We start from the raw sequence: 19,970 nt of genomic DNA, 5'->3' as shown, positions 1-19,970 counted from the left end.
GCTCAGTGGGAGAACACTTGCTAGCATGCATGAGGTCCTTAATTTGATCCTAAAACAAACACACACACACACACACACACACACTCACATTTTCCTAGGTCTCTTTCCCATAGATTATTATTTAGTTCAGTTGAAGGATGGCCTATGAATCTGCATTTTTGACAAGCTCATAAGTGATGCCAGTGCTTACTAGTTTTTCAAGAACTACACCAACTACATTTATACCTACCCTATATTTATCCATTGTCTGACATTCACGTTGGTTCTCTTTCTCTGGGGAACATTGATTAATACATTCCCAGGCATAATCTGAAAATCTGACCCCCCCTGATACAGTGTTTTGTTCCCATGATGGGAGATATCAGTTTATAATGGAATTATGGAGACCTAAGAGTCAAATTCCTTGGCATTGTAGATGTAGGGATCAAAATCTGCTATGGATTCATGAGTTCCCTGAACCCTGAAAACAATAACAACTGTGTTTATTGAACTCTTAAAGTGTGCCAGGAACTACGCTAAATATTTAAATGAACTATCTTATTTGACAGTCCCAACAAATAATGAATGGAAAAATGGAGACTCAGAGAATTTAAGTAAGTTAAATAAAAGATGTACAAACTTACTCCCTTCTTTGATTTCCAAAAAAGAAATCATGGTAAATGCTTCAAGGGAATTTTGAACCTGGGCAGTCTTACTGGGTTGTTTCAGATATGGAAACTTCAAAGGAAAATCTTACTGGCTCTGGACTTGAGCCACTCATAGTTTCACAGCAAGCCCAAGTTTCTAGCCATTATATTACACTGCTCCCCCTGCTGGGCAGTTTCACCATTAACTAATTCAGAGTGGGGGTAGGAGGTAGTTTTTGAGACACATCAGTCTGCTAGTTTCCCCAGAAGATACACTGGAAAGACTTATTTCAGTTTACTTCTTTCCCAATGATCATGGGTTGTTTACATGCTAAAATTTGCTGACAGCTCTTAATTTTACATGGTTTATTTTTGAGTCATGGCTGTATGTTGGGGTTTCTGTGCTGTAGGCAGATTACAGTCATTGCCTTCTTCAGGCCTGTATCAGCCCAGTGCTCTAGGCTAGCTATTTTCCGTAGGCCAACAACATTTATGCATCTTGTGGGAGTGCTTCAATATTGCAATCATCAGTAGACATTCGTTTTCAGAAAATAGGATCTAGCACTTTAGATGATGGGCAAGGGGCCCACAGATTTCAGTCCCAGGTGATTTTTTTCTGTCTGGTAGGTGGCAGCAAGCAGACTGATGGGCCAGATAAAACAAATAGTTTCAGGAGTGGCTCAAGTCCAGATTCAATAAGAGCTTTCTTTGAAGCTTCCATATCTGAAACAGCCCATAATTCCCAGGGGAGAGGAGGATGGCTGTTTCAAAAGCCAAAAACAAACTCTCTCTAAACAGATTAAACCTTCTGCCATAGAAGTAAAGCTCAAAACAAAAAACTGGCCAAGAAGCCCTAATGATATCCATCCATCAGCCAACCCAAGGGCAAATCTGACTGCACAAATGATGGGGGACAGAATCAAAATATTTGAGTAAATTGGGCTCTTAACTCTCAGAATGCAAAGTATTTCCTAGTTCAACATGATAAATTAATATCTCAAGGTACTATGGCTTATTTGTGGTAGTAGCTGATACATTTAATTAGAGCTCATATATGTACAGGTTCTGACCTCTTTTCAAATGGGCATCCTTTCTTCCTCATGCAACAACTGCTGCAAAATCTCAGAAGTCTTTTGGGCTGGAAGTCTGAGTGACTTGGGCTACCATTTACTCTTTGTGTAAAGTAAGGTTTTAGTGCAGAAAAGGAATGGGGCTGGGTGGCCTATAAACTCTGAATAGATATTTGTGGATTTGGCTGAAGATTCCTCTGCTGTCAACCCCTCCGTTTCTGTTCATTTACATTTGATTTCTAATTCCAACCTTATCTCTGCTGAACTGAGGGATGTGTACACAACTGGCCAGCTTAGATAGGAAAACAATCAGAGGCCAGGTGTGGGGGTGGCAGCACCCATGTCTCTTAGGGGTTCAAGGGAAAGCCTGTGGAGGCAGAAGAGAAGCAAATAGAGAGTAGAAGACAAGAGAAAAGGGCAGGCAGCTGAAGCTGTTGCTGTGTCCTTCGTGTTTAAGACTGTCCTTCCCCTTTGGTTTCTGTAATAAACATGATCACAGTATAACCTAATTTTAACATCTCAGCTCTGGCATGAAGAATGCCACCAGTACACTTGATTCACAATATCAAAGAAAGAGGAGGTCAGCAAGACCATTGGATCCAAGTCTTGTGCTCAGTGTACATCAGCTTTTGTCTGTCCTCAGTGGCCTGTTTGTTCAAGGGAGTGGGTACTAGCCAAATCTGTAAGTGAAAGGATGGGAGGATAGAAGGTGAAAGGGGGAAGTGCCTCAATTTTTTTAAACTGTGTTAGGGATGTAGCTCAGTGGTAGAATGCTTGCCTAGCATGCGTGAGGCTCTGAATTTAATCTCCAGTACTTCAAAAATAAAATAAAAAAGAAAGAAAATACCTGCCTGGGCCTAAAAGATTTTGGGGGCTTGTGAAGTGTCATTTAAAAAATTATTATAGCTCAGCAGGGCAAAGTGGTGCATGGCTGTAATCCCAGTGACTCAGGGGGCTGAGGCAGGAAGATTACAAGTTTGAGGCCAGCCTCAACAACTTAGTGAGATCCTGTTTAAAAATTTAAAAAATAATTTAAAAGGGATGGGGATATAGCTCAATGGTAGAGCTGCCTTGGGTTCAATCCCCAGTACCACACAAAAATAAATAAATAAATAAATAAATAAATAAATAATCATTGTAGCCAAACCTGATGTCACCTCAGCTCACTGATTTTCACTTATTTTACTTTAATTTCATTTCCTTTTGTTATGAAAAAAGATCCCTTGTGTAGCTTCCCTTAGTCAAGTAAATTAAGTAAATGAAGGTCAATGTGCATCTTTGTGCAAAAGAAAAAGGTGTTACAAGATTTTTGACTGATGCTTCTCCATTTCTCTTTAAACAGAGCTCCAGATTTGTGTGTTAAGGGTGGGGTACTTCTGGAAAGAAAAGGAATGGGACCCCAGATTCTCTTACCAGGGATTTCAAATTAGGAAAATCTGAAAAAGTAGATGGGCCTGACTGTAGTTTCCTGGCAGATAGGGAACCCGAAGGCCACAAGGGGCAGCTAATTTGATAACAAAGGAGTCTGCTGAACGTTCTGCAGGACTTTCCCCACACTGCTTCTTAAACTCTGCTTCTGGCTTCTGCATATGCAGGTGCAATGTTTGTTTCCCTTAGATCACCAGGTGCAATCTTAGTACTCTCTCCTCCTCTTCTTCCTCTTCTCCCTCTCCTTCTCCTTCTCTTTCTTCTTCTTTGCAGTCTGGCAATCCAACTCAGGCCCTTGAACATGCTATGGAAATGCTCTACCATTTCTCAAAAGAAATGTGCTCATAGCCAGTACTCAGCAAGTCTGGATAGATTTTACTAATGTTTTGGGAGGATACCAGGAAGGGGTCATAGCATAGAGCCCTTCAGCCTTCTACTAGCCCCCTTAACAGTCTTCTTCTCCTCCTCCCTTCTCTGCTCATTTTTCCATCCTCCACCATAGATTGCATTCTTACTCCTCCTGCAATTTCTTTGCCCTTTCCTAGAGTATCTAGAAAGTCAATCCATCAATTTTTAGTCATAGCCACCTACCATTGTGACCCCCTGAACAGAATTAAGAATGTTTCTTCCTCGGTATCCATCCTCTCTAGGAGGAGGTAGGAAGTACAAATAGATATTTGTTTTTGCTGTATCACCTATCCTCATACTTTTCTATAAGAAAAATGAAAATGTATAGGTAATCAAAAGCCGTCTGAAAAATCCAACATTTTTGCCCGGCACTAGGCATAAGTCCTCTGTATACCAGCCTGATTCTCTTTACTGAAGAGCACTATTTTTTCTTTGTAGTAAGTCTGACAATGGTGCATATTCTAATGAGGAATCTTTTCTAGATGGTGGGTGATCTTGCTGCTATCCCATAGGCTACATGTTTTTTTTAGGTTTCCAGGAGAAAACACCACCTCCCCTAAGGATTGTGTTATGAGTTTCAGTGCAGACAAACACCCTTCCAATATCCAAGGAAGTAATCTAGATTGTTTGGAGTATGTTTTCTCCTTTTTGAAACCCATTTCAACACTGGCTGAGAGGAACAAATTTGAGGAGGGATGACTGTAAATGGCTGAGAAAGATACTCTACCATGGAGGATTTTTAGGCATTAGCGACCTACCAATGTGACCAAGGCAGTGAACCAAATACTGGGCGTGTTCAAGACAGGCCTATTTCTTCCCATGCACAAAGAACACCTGCTTCAAAATTTTGAATTCAGGGAGACACAGGACAGCTGGTTAAAGTCCATAGAGATCATGAATGCAGATGTGGTCACAAAATCTAGGAGACTCTATTAGAGCTCACTTCAGGCTTTGAAAGAGGTATGTTTAGAAAAATATAAATCAATAAGATTTTATGCAACAGGAAACAAATGTATGGAATTCATTATCCTCAAGAGTTAGTGTAAGCTGAAAGTATAAATACCTTTTTAAAAGGGTTAGATGCATTCATAAATTTATGCATAGCTGGTTACTAAGGGCAACTAAGATGTTTTCATAGGAAGCTAGAAACAGAAGAGGCTCTAGATATCAGCTAATCTCAACCCCTCCACCCCCACCACCTTTGTAGTTAGGGAGCATCAGCAGAATACCTCCTGGAGCAAAAGACCTGAGTAGATAGGAATGGGTGATTCCTGGTGGTCTCCCAGATAACCCCAATGGCCACCCCAGTCTTTTGCTACATAGTTAGATTTTAAGAGAGGAAAGGACGAAGCAGACTTAAAAGCCTCTAATTGAACCTGGCATAGTGGCACATACCTATAATCCCAGTAGCTCTGGAGGCTGAGACAGGAGGATTGTGTGTTCAAAACCAGCCTCAGCAAAGGCAAGGCACTAAGCAACTCAGTGAGACCCTGTCCCTCAATAAAATAAAAAAAAATAGGGCTGGGGATGTGGCTCAGTGGTCGAGTGCCCTTGAGTTCGACCCCCAGTACCAAAAAAAGCCTCTAATTGTCTAGAGGAGTCATATAGACTATATATGGGAGGTGGGGATGGGCAGAGATGACAATATGTAAAGAAGGGTAAGAAAAAGAGAATATCCTGCCTTCAAGATCATAGTCTAATAAGGGAAATAAGCAAGTGAGAATATTATGAGTTTGTATATAGCACAGCAAGTTACATGATGGGGGTAGAGAAGGGATGAGTACCATGTACAGAGCAGGTGGGGAACAAGGCAAATTGGCCTCTGGATGTGGGGAGAAAACCTGAAGAGTGAGACAGCATGAAGCTTAAACACATTAACAAGGGAACAGCTGACCCTATCTTCATCCCAGTCAGGCCTATACAATCAGTTTCTTCAGGATCAATGTGAAGGGTACCCACTGCAGTCATATATCTCAGTGGCCCTCCTCAAAAACTTCTCCATTTCCAGATGAGGAAACATAGATATGAGTGAGTGGACTATTTTGGATGAACATCTATTTTATGTCCCAGTGGGCCTCTATTTCCCCTCCACTATATTTGGCCATGAAGTTCAGGCTATAAAAGGTAGCTTGGTCCTCTGACAACACATGCCTATTGATTCCTTCATTAGAACTATGGCACATTAGAATTAAATAGATTTCATTGAATAATATGAGAAACAATTTTCTCTATGAATGAAAAAGAAGGGTATCCCTTCCCCCAGATAGACGCAAACCTTCACAGGGCACTCAGCTTGCCAAGCTCCACTTGGGTTAGATTTTGGCTCCTACTTGCTTCCCGAGCTGCATGGCCTGCACTTAACAACCTGCTCAAACCTATATGGTGACCCTGAGCATTAGAGACAAGAGTGTTGGGTTAAAGAGACTGTGAAGCTAATCCAGGAAGCATCTGTTGTGTTCTGATGTTTCTATCCAGAATGACTTAAGACTATGCCAGCCCGATACTGCCTGCAACCTATCAACTGGCAATGCAACCTGTGCCAGATCTCTCAGCTCTGTCAGGTAGAAGGAGGAGACTGGCTGTTTCTGGCTGCCTAGTTTGCACTAGAATTGGGGAGGTGACTGGAATTGCAGAGCTGGAAGGTTCTGCTAGGAGAAAGTAAGCTGTTTATTCAACAGGCACTAAAAATGAAGTTTGGCATCTCATTTGAGAACTTCCAACAGCGTGAAGGAGGCTGATTCATTTTTTCAAATAAAACTTAATTGTCATACTGTTTATTTAATAGTGAGATAATAATATCTTCTGTTTATGAACTGTCTTATAGCCTGAGGGAGTCCACACCACTTTACAGACTTCAAAATCTGAGAGCAGCTAGACAGGGACTGTGTCTTTCACCACTGAAATATCAACACCTGGGGGCTGGAGGGCATGGGTGGGGAGGAATTGGCTCAGAAAGTAAAAGTGGCTTTTATATCAAATTCTTCCTAGTGCAGGCCCACCAATCAGGTCCCGGACTTGGGCTTCCTGCTGACATATATGGGGAAGGGGATATCTGCAGAAGAAGGGACTCTGGCCAACTGGCAGGTGTGCCAGGATTTTGCTTAGAGAATAAAGAGGAACCAGTCTGAACTGGGTTGGTAAAGAGACATGTGTGCCAGCTATTTGCAAAGGGGTAATTACCTGATTGAACTCAGAGGGAGGAATAGATCACCTCCTGACAGTCAAAACAGGGAGTATTAGAAGTAAAGGGCAATCCAATTCTTTTAAGGCATTTAGATAGGCCTGGCCTTAGATTTGATGAAAAAGTCCAGAGGCCTGACCAGTCTGCTCTCACTGCCCTTGAAAATATACAACTTAACCTGCACTCCCAGAGTCCTCCTCAAACTTAACTGAGCATCAGAATCATATGAAGAACTTGTTTTACATGCAGATTCCTGGTCTTTCACCGCACTCTCATTCTGATTCACTAAGACTGAGGCAGACTCCAGGAATCTGCTTTGTTTTTCTCTCTCCCCTCTCTCTCTTTTTCTCTCCTTTCCACCCTTCCTTTTTTCTTTCATTTGTGGTGCCAGGGATGAAATCTAGGACCTTCCTTGCCCATGCTAGGAAGTTTCTCTAACACTGAACTACAGTACCCCAGTCCAAAGAATCTTCATTTTTAATAAACATTCCAAGTGATGTTTAAGTTGCTAATCCTCTAACTACATTGATTCCAGATTCAAGACCAAAGGGGTTGGAACTAATCTGGTCCTTTGTCTGCAATCCTGGCAAGTAGCTTAACACAGAATGAGTCTTGATCTTCAGTCATTCTTTTCCAGGCTGCTCTGAGTAGATCCTGGATGTTTCAGAATACAGGAGAGGTTCCTACTATTAAAGGCAATTCCAATTATACCTTTCTTTTCTCTTTCTTTATCCTTTCTCCCTCCTTTTCTCTTTTATTCCTTCCTCTCTTCCTTCTTTTTGGTGTGGCCATGTCTTAGTTCATTTTTGCTGCTATGTATGACAAAATATCACAGAACGGGCTGGGTGTGGTGGTGTGTATCTGTAGTTCCAACTACTCAAGAGGCTGAGGCAAGCCAGTCACAGTGGTGAACACCTGTAATCCCAGTGACTCAGGAGGAAAGGCAGGAAGACCCAAAGTTCAAGGCCAGCCTCAGCAATTTAGCCAGGCCCTTAGCAAAGCAGTGAGACCCTTCCTCTAAATAAAATATAAAAACAGGATGGTTATGTGGCTCAGTTGTTAAGTACCCCTGCATTCAATTCCTGGCACCAAAAAAAAAAAAAAAAAAAGAGGCTGAGGCAAGAGGATATCTTGATCCCCAGAGTTTGAGACCAGCTTGGGCAATACTGCAAGATCCTGTTTCAATTAATATAATATGATATAATAATTAATATAATTTCAAACAGCATATCTGTGGTAAAGCATGTGTTTAGTATGCTTCAAGGTCCTAGGTCTGATTCTAAGCCAAAAAAAATAAGGTGCCAGTAATTTTGATATCTTGTGAGGGCCCAGTATCTGTTTCCAAGCTGTTGCATTGATGACTTTCTCAATAGGTCCCTAAAGCTCAGAAAATAATGCCAAGAGTTAAGAAATAGGATGGCATCAAACTAAAGAGCTTCTGTACAGCAAAGGAAACAATTAAAAATGTTAAGAGAGAACCCACAAAATGGGAGAAAGTCTTTGTTAGCAGCACAATTCACAATTCACAGTCCTCTTCTGACAGAGGATTAATATCTAGAATATATAAAGAGCTAAAAACACTTTACATCATAAAAATCAAATAACTGAATTAATAAATGGGCAAATGAATTAAACACTTCTCAAAAGAAGAGATACAAATGGCCAACACAGACAAGATCAGGCGCGTTCAGGGTGGTATGGCCGTAGACACATATAGGAACAAATATTCAACATCATTAGCAATTAGGGAAATGCAAATCAAAATTACATTGAGGGCTGGGGCTGTAGCTCAGTTGCAGAGCACTTGCCTTGCATGTGTGAAGCACTGAGTTTGATCCTCAGCACCACATGAAAAAAAGTAAAAATAAAATAAATAAAATAAAGGCATGCTATCCATCTACATCTACAAAAAAATTTTAAAACTACATTGAGATTTCATCTGACACCCGTCAGAATGGCAGTCATCAAGAATACAGTGATACATGCCTGTAATCCCAGTGGCTTGGGAAGCTAAGGCAAGAGGATTGCAAGTTCAAAGCCAGTCTCAAAAACTTAGCAAGGCCCTAAGTAACTTAGCAAGACCCTGTCTCAAAATAAAAAATAAAACATGCTGGGGATGTAGCTCAGTGGTTAAGTGTCACTGGGTTCAACCCCTAGTATCAAAATAAAATAAAATAAAAAGAATACAAATAATAATAAATTTTAGAGGAGATGTGAAGAAAAAGGAACACTTTTACACTGTTGGTGGGATTGAAAATTAGTACAACCACTATGGAAATCACTATGGAGGTTCCTCAAAAGACTAGGCATGGAACCATCACATGACTCAGCTATGCTATACCACTCCTCAGTATTTATACTAAAGAATAAAGTTAGCACACTACTTTGACACATGCATACTCATGTTTATGGCAGCATAATTCACAAGAGCCAAACTATGGAACCAGCCTACATGTCCATCAATGAATACATGAATAGAGAAAATGTGGTATATATACACAACAGAGTTTTATTCAGCCATAAAGAAAAATGAAATTAAATTGTTTGCAGGAAAAATGGATGGAGCTAAGTAAAATAAGCCAAACTCAGAAGGATAAGGATCATGGAAAACAAAGGTGGGGGTGGATATCCTAAATATCAAAGGGAGATTAATAGAGGAAAGGGTCCAGGAGTGGGTAGGAGCAGGGAGGGGGGAATGCTGGGAAATGATATTGACCCAAAGGTATTGTTACATAATGTATTGTGTGCATGTACGAATATGTAACAAATCCCATCAGTATGTAAAACTATAATGCACCAATAAAAATGTGTAAAAAAAGGATATTGACTTGTATGTTGCATCCTTACATGCCAGAAGAAAGAAGGGCAAAAAGGGCCTAGTTATTTCCCTTCAGTTCTTTTATAAGGTCTCTATTTCTAATGAGAGGAGAGTAGAATCTAAAGGTCCCACCTCTTACTACAATAATGCTGGGTTCCAACATGAACTTCGGAGGGTACACAAACTTTCAGACTATGGCATGCTATGAAAATTGAGTTACTGAGAAAACTCCTTCAATGAACTAAATCAAACTGTTATCTAGTCAGTTTAATCTAACTTTCATGGAAAAAAAAGGTGAGAAGTCATGATGGGCAGAGAAATTCCTCTGTCTGAGGTTGTCCCAGTGGAATTTCACTGCAGTATGAAGCCTGAAATGTAAGTGGGGTTAAAACCAGTGGCAGAGCTTATTGTATGCTAGAGAGGTTTAGTGGGAACAGTGCTTTTTTTTTTTTTTTTTTTTGTACCAAGGGTTTAACCCAGGAGCACTCAACCACTGAGCTACATCCCAGCCCTTTTTTTTAGATGTAGATGGACACAATACCTTTATTTTATTTATCTTTATGTGGTGCTGAGAATTGAACCCAGTACCTCACATGTGTGAAGCAAGTGCTCTACCACTGAGCCACAACCCTAGCCCCCTCACAGCCCTTTTTATATTTGATTGTGATTCAGGGTACCCTTACATCTTGAGGGCCTCACTAAGATGCTGAGGCTGGTCTTGAACTTTTTATCTTCCTGCCTCAGCCTCCAGAGTCACTGGGATTACAGGTGTGTGCCACCTCGCCTGGCTCTGATAGAGAAGTTCTACCTATCAACCTCCATCTCCTATGCAGCACCAGGAGCTTCTATCTCCTCATCTGTACCTTCCAGAACTACTTCTTATTCATCCTCTACACTTCTTAAAATTAATCAACTATTTTTAGAGCAGTTTTAAGTTTACAGAAAAATGGATCCTAGAGCACAAACAGTTCTCATATTCTCCCTCCCTCCCTTCAGACATGGTTTCCCCTTTTACTAACTTCTGGAATTAGTGTGGTGTATTAGTTACACTTGATGAGCCAATAATGATACATGAATGTTTAACTAGTATATAGTTTACATTATTAGAGTTCACTTTTTGTAATGTGTAATTCTATGGGTTTCAACAAATGTGTAATGTCATGTATCTGCCATTACATTATCATATAGAATAGTTTTACTGCCTTAAATATCCCCTGTACTCCAGCTATTCATGTCTCCCCCTCCCTCCCAGGCCCTGGAAACCACTGATCTTTTTATTCTTTCTATAGCTTTGTCTTTTCTAGAACATGATATAGTAGGAATCATACAGTATGATGATTTTTCAGACTGACTTTCATTTAGGGACATGTATTTAAGTTTCCTCTATGTATTTTTGTAGCTTGAGAGCTCACTTATTTTTATAGTAATTATCAAGTCACCTTTTGAAGAATGTCTTGGTTGCTTCTAAGTCTTGCCAATTATGAATAAAGTTCTTAAAAACATTTGAGTACAGATTTTTGTGTGAACTTAAGTTTTCAACTCATCTGGAAAATACTAAGAAGCATGGTGGCTGGGTGATGTGGTAATGTTATGTTTAGCTTTGTGATAAATTGCCAGGCTGCCCTCCAAAGTGCCTGTACCTTTTTTTACTTCAACCAGTAATGGATGTAAGTTCCTGTTACTCCATGTCATTGCTAGTATTTGATGTTGTCAGTGGTTTGTATTTTAGCCATTCTAATTGGAATGTGGTATCATCTCATTGCTTTAGTTTGTAATCCCCTAAAGATATATTATGCTAATTATTTTTTCATATGTTAAATTGCCCCATCTGTACATTTCCTTTGGTGAGGAGTCTGTCAGATCTTTCAGCTATTTTCTTTCTTTCTTTCAGTATAGGGGATTGAATCCAGAGGTACTCTACTACTAAACTACATCCCTACCCTTTTCATTTTTTATTTTTGAGATAGGGTTTCCCTTAATTTCCCAGACTGGCCTCAAACTTGCAATCCTCCTGCCTCAACCTCCTTGGTTAGTGAGACTATAGGCTTGCAACACTGTACCTGGCTGTCAAGTGCCTTTTTGTATTTATTAGCATTATCATATGATTTTCTTGTTTAAACTGTCAATGTGATTAATTATATTAATTGATTTTTTTTTGAGACAGAGTCTAAGTCACTGAGGCTGGCCCTGAACTTCTAATACTCCTGCCATAACCTCCCACGTTTTTGGGATTATAGGCATACACCACAGTGCCTAGCTCCATTTATTGATTTTTGAATGTTGAACTGGCCTTTTATATCCGAAACAAATCTCCCTTGGTCATAGTGTATCACTCTTTTTATGCATTGTTGGATTTGATTTGCTAATATTTTGTTAAGGATCTTTGCATCTATATTCATGAGAGATACTGGTCTGTCACTTTCCCTTTTTTGCAATATCTTTATCTGAATTTAATTCTAGGGTAATGCTGTCCTCACAGAATGAGTTAGGAAGTGTTTTGTTTCTGTTTTCCAGAACAGATAGTATTAGTTCTTCCTAAAGTTTTTCATAGAATTCACCAGTGAACCCATCTGAGCTGGGTGCTTTTGTGTTTTAGATGGTTACTAATTATGGATTTAATTTATTTGGTGTATGTAGGTCTATTCAGATTATCTATTTTTCTTTGTGTTTTTATAGATGTGTTTTTTAAGGAATTGGCTCATATCATCTAAGTTATCAGATTAGTGGATGTAGAGCTGTTGATAATATTCCTGTATTTTCTTTTGAATGTCTCATGGAATCTTTTCCACTTTTAGCCATTTATTTATTTAAAAAATATGTATTGAGTACTTACTTAAATTTTTAATTTAGCATGAATTTATTGAATGTTTCTTATATGACAAGTTCTATACTACAACTGGGGTTAGCATGACATTGGCCTCTCAGAACTTACATTCTTGTAAGGAAGATAAGTCTTGAATACAAAAATAAATAGACATCTAATAAATGCAGTTGTGATAAGAGCTAAAGAAGAAATAAACAGGGCTGGGGATGTGGCTCAAGCGGTGGCGTGCTCCCCTGGCATGCGTGCGGCCCGGGTTCGATCCTCAGCACCACATACAAACAAAGATGTTGTGTCCGCCGAGAACTAAAAAATAAATATTAAAAAAAGGAAGAAATAAACAGCATGGGCGAGAACTTTCTGGCAAGTGTGGGCAGGGAAAGCCTTTCTAAGCAGGTGACATTTTAGCTGAGAACTACAAACTGAGAAGGATCTAGCCTTGAGAAAAGCCCACGAAAGAGCATTCCAGTTGGAGGAAGCCACATGTGCAGACACTCAAGAAAAGGAAGAGATCAGCATGTAGGAGGAAATGAAATATATTCAGTGTGCCTGGATATATTTGCAGTGTGCCTGCAAGGGAGACATTAGTCCCAGAAGAGATCTGCAAGGTAGGCAGGGTCCAGGTCCTATAGGGCTTTATAAGCCATAAGAAGTTTGGATTTTGTTCTAAGTGAAATGAAAAGTTTTTGAAGAGTTTTAAGCAGAATAGTGACTTGATGTGATTTACTGGGGTTGGCTCAGTGGTAGAACACTTGCCTAGCACTTGTGAGGCACTGGGTTCAATCCTTAGCATCACATAGAAATAAATAAATAAAAGAAGGGTATTGTGTCCATCTACAACTAAAAATATTTTTTTAAAAAAAGATCAGTCTGATCTTTCCTTACTGCTACAAGAAAAATGTGATGGCACAGAAATCAGGAGCTATCACAGTAGTCTAAGCAGGAAGAGTTTGTTCCCTAAACTTGGGAAGGGGGACAGTGACAGTTAAAATGGAAAAAAACAAAACAAAACAAACAAACAAAAAAAAAACAAAAAAACAAAAAAACCTGAATGAATGGGGATTCATTGTGCCAGGCACTGGAGTAGGCATTCACAAGGTGACTTATTTGGGCAATCTCACTGTCTTTATCCAGCCATAGAAATCTGCCTTCCTCCAGTTTCAGTGTGAGGGTTTCTTCCTTAACAATCTCGTTTTCCCAGGAGCCACAGAGTCATCCCATTGATTCCTTATTTTATCTCAATAAGCTTTGGGAGTGACTATATAGTTCTCTGGGTCTCTCAATAACATATATTCAGGAGACCACTGTCTCTATCCTAAACAGGTGTTTCTACAGTCTGGGCACATTCCAAGTAGTGCAGACCCTGAGGATCATTGTTCTCATCTCTCCCAGGTGGGTGACATTTAGAATGATTATTGTTCAGCACCACTCTGGTTTCTACTAAACGGTATGACAGAAGGAAGAACTTTGACTATCAGGGTGATTAGACAGTGGAATAGATTGCCAGAGGAGGTTATGAAGGTTACTTCAGTCAGACAAGCTGCTGAAATATGAAGACGTTATATATCAACGTGAGCAGCATCTTTATATTCTAAGTGTGCATAGAGAAAGCACTTCAAATGACAAGGGGAATAAGGTGGAAAGACGCTGTCAATGCTAGGTCATAGGTTGCTGCCAAACAATGCAAGTCAGGACTCCCAGCTTGGCTGGGCCAGCAGGTATATAGGGAAACCAGAGTTAATGACCAGGGAGCTAGTCACAGTAAGTTATTGGGGTAAAGCCAAGGTCTGAATCCAGGGTGTAAAACCAAAATGGAGAACATGGACAAGGTGTGCATTCTGGACACATAGGCAAGAATGAAACTGCAGCAGATCAAACCAGGCAGAAAACAGTGGCAGAGAATTCCTGTCTAATGTTAGTGTTAGTCTGTGGCTGGGTTTCAAGCCAAAAAGAGGGAAATAGGTGGAGAAAAACATCAGAGTGGGAAAGTATTTCCTGAATCCAAACACCATAGCTTTTGTCCAGGGTATAGCAGTAGAGTCTGCAACTGGTACCCATTTGCCTTTTGTCCTTTTTCAAGCTTCCCAGAGACAGAGTTTCACAGCTGTTTTTGTGACTTCAACACAGTTCTAGGCCTTTTGGGGGATAAGGCAAAGAACAGAAACAGTAGTTCAACCTACTGTTTCTGTTCCTTGCATTTCTGGGGTCAGTGAATGTCCTCGTAACCTCGGAAATGGGCTGAAAATAAAATTCACAATAAAATAAATTTCTCTGGTTCTATCTCTGCCTGTATTTGCCCCTCTTCAAAGCCTTCCACCAACCCGACTATTTCTGTGAGCCTCCCAGAGGACTGTTGCATAGGTTCATTAATAGAATCCTTTTATTTCCCCAGTGGCTTCCACAGCTAGTTCCCTAGGGTTATAATCTGCTGCCAAAGTTTCTAATGCCTATAACAAAGGCATTGATGCATTGAGTTGGCTGTTGCTGCTGCTGCTGCAGCTGCTGCTGTCACAAAGCTGCCTCCCACCCAACTGAAACTACTAAAAGCAATGCTTCTCATATGGGTTTGTGTACTCAATGTCCTGCAGAGATTTTTCTGAAGCATTCCTTTAAGTTGGTACTTACTCTTACAAAACTATCCCTACTTAGGACTCAGGTATGAGACACAGATAAGAAGATATCCAGGGTAGTAGCCCTGGCAGCTATTATTATGATTGAATTGTTTGTTTTTGGTGTTTCCCAAAACACCATGGTTTCCCACTCTCCCTCATTTGGTTATAGACTCTACTCCTGACCTGAAGGATAAGTATGTGAACTGGATCTGGTCAATCACAGGATATTCATTCTCCTGGCAACAGGGATTGCCAAATGGTAGGCACATTATCAAGAAAGACCAATCAGAATTGTTGCCTGAGATAGCTCCACGGACTCTAGGAGATCGAAATGATCTTTGCTAAGCTATGTTTACTGGCAGTCATGTCTTCTGCAAGAAAGAGAACAATCAATCTACATGAGGAGAGAATTTAAAAAAAAATAGGAAAAGAGATACAGAGACAAGCAGACAAGAAATATAGACAGAATTCTAACAATGTTGAGTTTCTAACCCTCATTCCTTTAAGCATCACATTTTTCTTCACCTTTTTTACCAATATGATACTTTTTAAAATTCTTAAGCTGGGTTGAATTGCTTCTTGTTTTTAAATGTCCTGATTAATTACAACCTGAAAGTAATACTTACAAATCTTTCCTCCCCTTCAACCCTGAGGTCTAAGAGGGAAATATATGCTCATTCTTTTTTCTATTAGGATGAAATCTTTTCTGAGAGGCTCCTTGGGTTCCTAAACAAATAGTTACCCAGTACACTCACCACTTAACATCCTCCAGATGGACACAAGAGGCATGTGAATCATGGGGAATACAATCTAGATTGCCAAGTTGGGCCCCTTTGTCATAGTTATTAATTTATTTAACAAATATTTATTGAGCTCTTACTATGTGCCATACATGGTTCTAGGAGCTGAAAATATACTAGTGACTAAAACAGACAATGTTACTATCCTTGTGAAGTTTGACTTCTAATGAGAAATACATTACAAACAAATGATTACATATATAATCCCACAAGTATTAATAAAGAAAAATAGAGCAAGCTGGGCATGGTGGCACTCGCCTGTAAATCCCAGTGACTCAGGATGCTGAGGCACGAGGGTCTGAAGTTTGAGGCCAGCCTCAGAAAATTAGCAAGACCTGTCTTAAAATGATAAAGACTGGGGATGTAGCTCAATGGCAATGTACTTCTAGTTTCAATCCCAAGTACCAAAAAAAAAAAAAGAGCAGATAATTAACACAGTGTTATTTTAGGGAATATGGTCCTGGAAAGCCTTTTGTGTAATGCACAAATCTGAAGGAAGTGGATATTTGGGGGGAAATATAGGCTAAAGTGAGAGAGAATACAAAGGTCTGGAGGTGCTTGACATATTTGAAATAGCAAGGGGTGTGAATGAATGACGTGAGCTAAAGGAAGCAAGAGAGGAACTGAGAATCAAACTGTAGAAGGCCTTGGAGATTGGGCTAAGAACTTTGTGCTTTGTTTTTTTTCCTAATTGAGATGGAAAGCCATTAGAATGTTTAATGTAACTCAGATAGGCCATTTAAGGGCCTACCACTGGCTGTTGCATAGAGAACATACTGTATGACTTCCTGCCTAGAAGCAGGGAGACCAGACAAGAGACTATTGCAGTAGTCCAAGTGCAAAATGGTGGAGGTAGTGAAAAAGAGACAGATTTAATTCTAAAGTCTAAATTTAGATTTTAAGGGTAAAGCCTGTTAAAGCTAATAGAATTTGCTCATGGACTGGATATGGATTGTGAGAGATGGTCAAGAGTGACTTCAAGTGTTTTTCTCTGAGCAACTAGGTAAATCCTGATAATATTTATTGAGATGACAAAGAATGGGAGAAGCACACGTTTGGGGCTTAGAGGTATCACAAGCTCCATTTGGGATCTGTTGAGCTTGATATACCTATTAGACATCTAAATGGTGATGTGAGGTCAGGGAAAAAACATGTCAAACAAAGGAGTGCAAAATGTTAGGATGAAAGGGGTCCCTGAGAAGCAAGGAGTGTCCCAACTACACTGATGCAGAATGCATCATACTGCCAACATATTGGCAAATATATGTCTTTTCCCTTTTCCCACTATTTTCCCAAACAGGGCCTGGTAAAATTTCAAGGTATGATCATAGGTAGGGATTCTGTCACTTTAAATCAAGGCAGGTAAAGGGACAGAGGAGATATGCGCTGCTATAGTGAGGACATTATCGGTGGTATAGATTGTCTAGCTCTCTCATGCATATTCCAGGCTGTGTCTCTGCCTCCTCCACTCAGCATTGGAGGGATTTCCCTCATCTTCATTCAGCATTGGAACTGGATGGGACATAATGAGTGACAATGAACAATCTAGAAACTCATATCAGACAGGGGAGTTTACCCAGACTAAAGGCAAGAGAGAGGGAGTACTCTAGGGAGTCTAGAACAAAGGGCTTGTGCCCTCTGAGGAACTGAAAATGAGTGGCAAAGTGAAGTGCCAATCAAAACTCCTACTGGTGTCTTGGTAGTAAAGACCATTTTGTACATTCTTATGAATATTATACACACACACACACACACACACACACACTAATAGGCTGTTTGAATCACATTCTTCTTTTCACCGTGGGGTAACACAAGCATTTAAAGCACATTGAAATACTGAATTCCTCGAGGGCAAGGAGACTGGTATTTAGTTCAGTTTCAAACACATAGTGGATACTTAATGAGTGCTTGTTGAATTTTTTTCAAAGCTATTAAAAGAATAATCCAAGTAGGTTGGGGTAAGAGTCAAACCAAAGGAAGAGTGAGCAGACCAAAAGGGAAGCAGAGAAAATGTATATGTAAAGGATAAAGATTCCATGACTAGACTTGGGAGAAGAATAAAATGCAATAGGCAGGGCTGGGGCTGTAGCTCAGTGGCAGAGCACTTGCCTAGCCCATGTGAAACACTGGGTTCCAACCTTAGTACTGTATAAAAAATAAACAAAATAAAAGCATGCTGTCCATCTACAACTACAATTTTTTTTTAAAAAAAGATGCAATAGGCAGTGACATATACCTATAATCCTAGCTACTCCAAAACTGAGGCTGGAGGATCACAAGTTCAAGGCCCGCCTGGGCAATTTAGTGAGAATCTGTCTCAAAAGAGCCAGAGATGTAGCTCAGTGGTAGAGTGTCCCTGTGATCAATCCCCAATATAGAATTAAAAAAAGAAAAAGATGTAGTAGGAGGAAATATTTTTAAAAAAGCAAATTACAGATTAAAGCTATCATTAGAAAATAGAGGTAGAACTGAGCAAGTTTTGCCTGCCAGCTTTCCTGCTTGATTCCTGCCAACAGGGTGTGCAACCTTGTTGATGAGGACCTTTTGTGTGCCTTGTGCAACAACAGAACAAGCACAGAAGAAAACTCATAGTTTCAACAAGCAGCCAGGCAGTGGGGACAGTAGCCAACCTTGATCAATGCAGAATTGATTTACAATTTAATGCTTTTGTGTTTCAAAGTAAGATACCAGAAGAGGACAACTGGGTGGGTGGGGGCAGGGGAGACAGCTTTCAAATTTCTTCTGCTAACACTGAAAAACGAATGGGAGGAGCCCATGTCACTGAATGCTGGAGATATAATACTGGCAGACAGTGACCTGTGAAAAGGGCATGACAAAGAAGAGGTAATGGGGAAAATAAAGGGCAAAGACCTAAAATGGAAGGCCAGGAAAGTGACATACAAAGAAATATCAAAGGAGGGCTAGGCCCATAAAATAGAAATTGATGGATGAACCCACTTGAATCAAAGTGTGGAATATGATATGTCAAGAAATTTGTAATGTTTTGAACAACCAACAATAAAAAATTAAAAAAAAAGAAATTGATGGATGAGGGGATGAGAACATTAAAAAGATCTTTAAGAGGCTTCAGGGAATATAAGAACGAGGACCAAGCAGAGATGTCTGGTGGAGCATCTTACATAACAAGCAGCTAGTGAAAGGAAGGTTACTGTGGAAGGGCACCCCGGTACTTGGTGTCTGAATGTCAATCAAGAGTAGGAATACAGCCAGGTACATGGCAGATGCCTGTAGTTCCAGGTACTGCAGAGGCTGAGGCAGGTGGATCACAAGTTCCAGGCCATCCTGGGCAATTTAGCAAGGTATCTTCTCAAAATAAAAACCAAAAAGGGCTGGGGATAGCTGGGAGCAGTAGTGCATGCCTCTAATCACAGAGACTGGGGAGTCTGAGGTAAGAGGATCACAAGTTCAAGGTCAGCCTCAGAAATTTAGCAAGACCCTAAGCCACTTCCTCAAAATAAATAAAATAAAAAGGGGACATGTCTCAGCCCCTCTGTGTTCAATCCCCAGTATCCCCTCCCAAAAATAATAGTTGTAAAGTGGGCTGGAAATGTAGCTCGGTGGTAGGGCACCCCTGGGATCAATTCCCAGTGCTGCAAAAAAAGAAAAAAAATGCTGATCTCTTTTTTACAGAAATGATATTGGGGATATTGTAGAGACTAAGCATTAGTGTCAACAGAGTAGCATAAGCATCTCCATTTTTGCATTTAAAAGGTAACTTCTTTAGGCATGTTTTGTTGATATGTAGGCCTCAGTTTCCTTGTCTATAAGATGGGAACAATAAAATACAAATTACAAGGCTGTCATAAGATAAGCAGTGCATGGACAGTACCTCGAATATAGAAGGCACTCAATATTACAAGTGCCACAGGAGGAGGAGTTCCCAGAGAGGAGGACCTTAACTCAAGATTAGTGGGGTTTTGACAAACATTAGGAGCAACAAGAGAGATTTATTTAGAAAGCAGAGACACATTCAAGAGAGAATCCAGACCATCTTGAGTGTGAGAGATGCTTTGGGGGTTCTTGGACTCTTCTTTAACAAGAGACTTGGTGAGGGGTGGTGTTCAATTCCAGGACTGCAAAAGCCCTCAGTGTATTGTTTTCTAATTCGATAGAAAAAACTTGGTGGACTCAAGGGAGAGTTTCTCTGGTCCTAGTCCCCTCTAACACATTCTTGGGAGTCCTTCT

The sequence above is a fragment of the Marmota monax genome, unplaced genomic scaffold (genome assembly GCF_021218885.2).
Source record: "Marmota monax isolate L192 unplaced genomic scaffold, Marmota_monax_Labrador192_F-V1.1 WCK01_AAM20220418_F8-fsc00050, whole genome shotgun sequence".
Classification (NCBI taxonomy): domain Eukaryota; kingdom Metazoa; phylum Chordata; class Mammalia; order Rodentia; family Sciuridae; genus Marmota; species Marmota monax.
The sequence above is the reverse complement of the archived record's forward strand: the minus strand, read 5'-3'. Positions refer to the sequence as shown.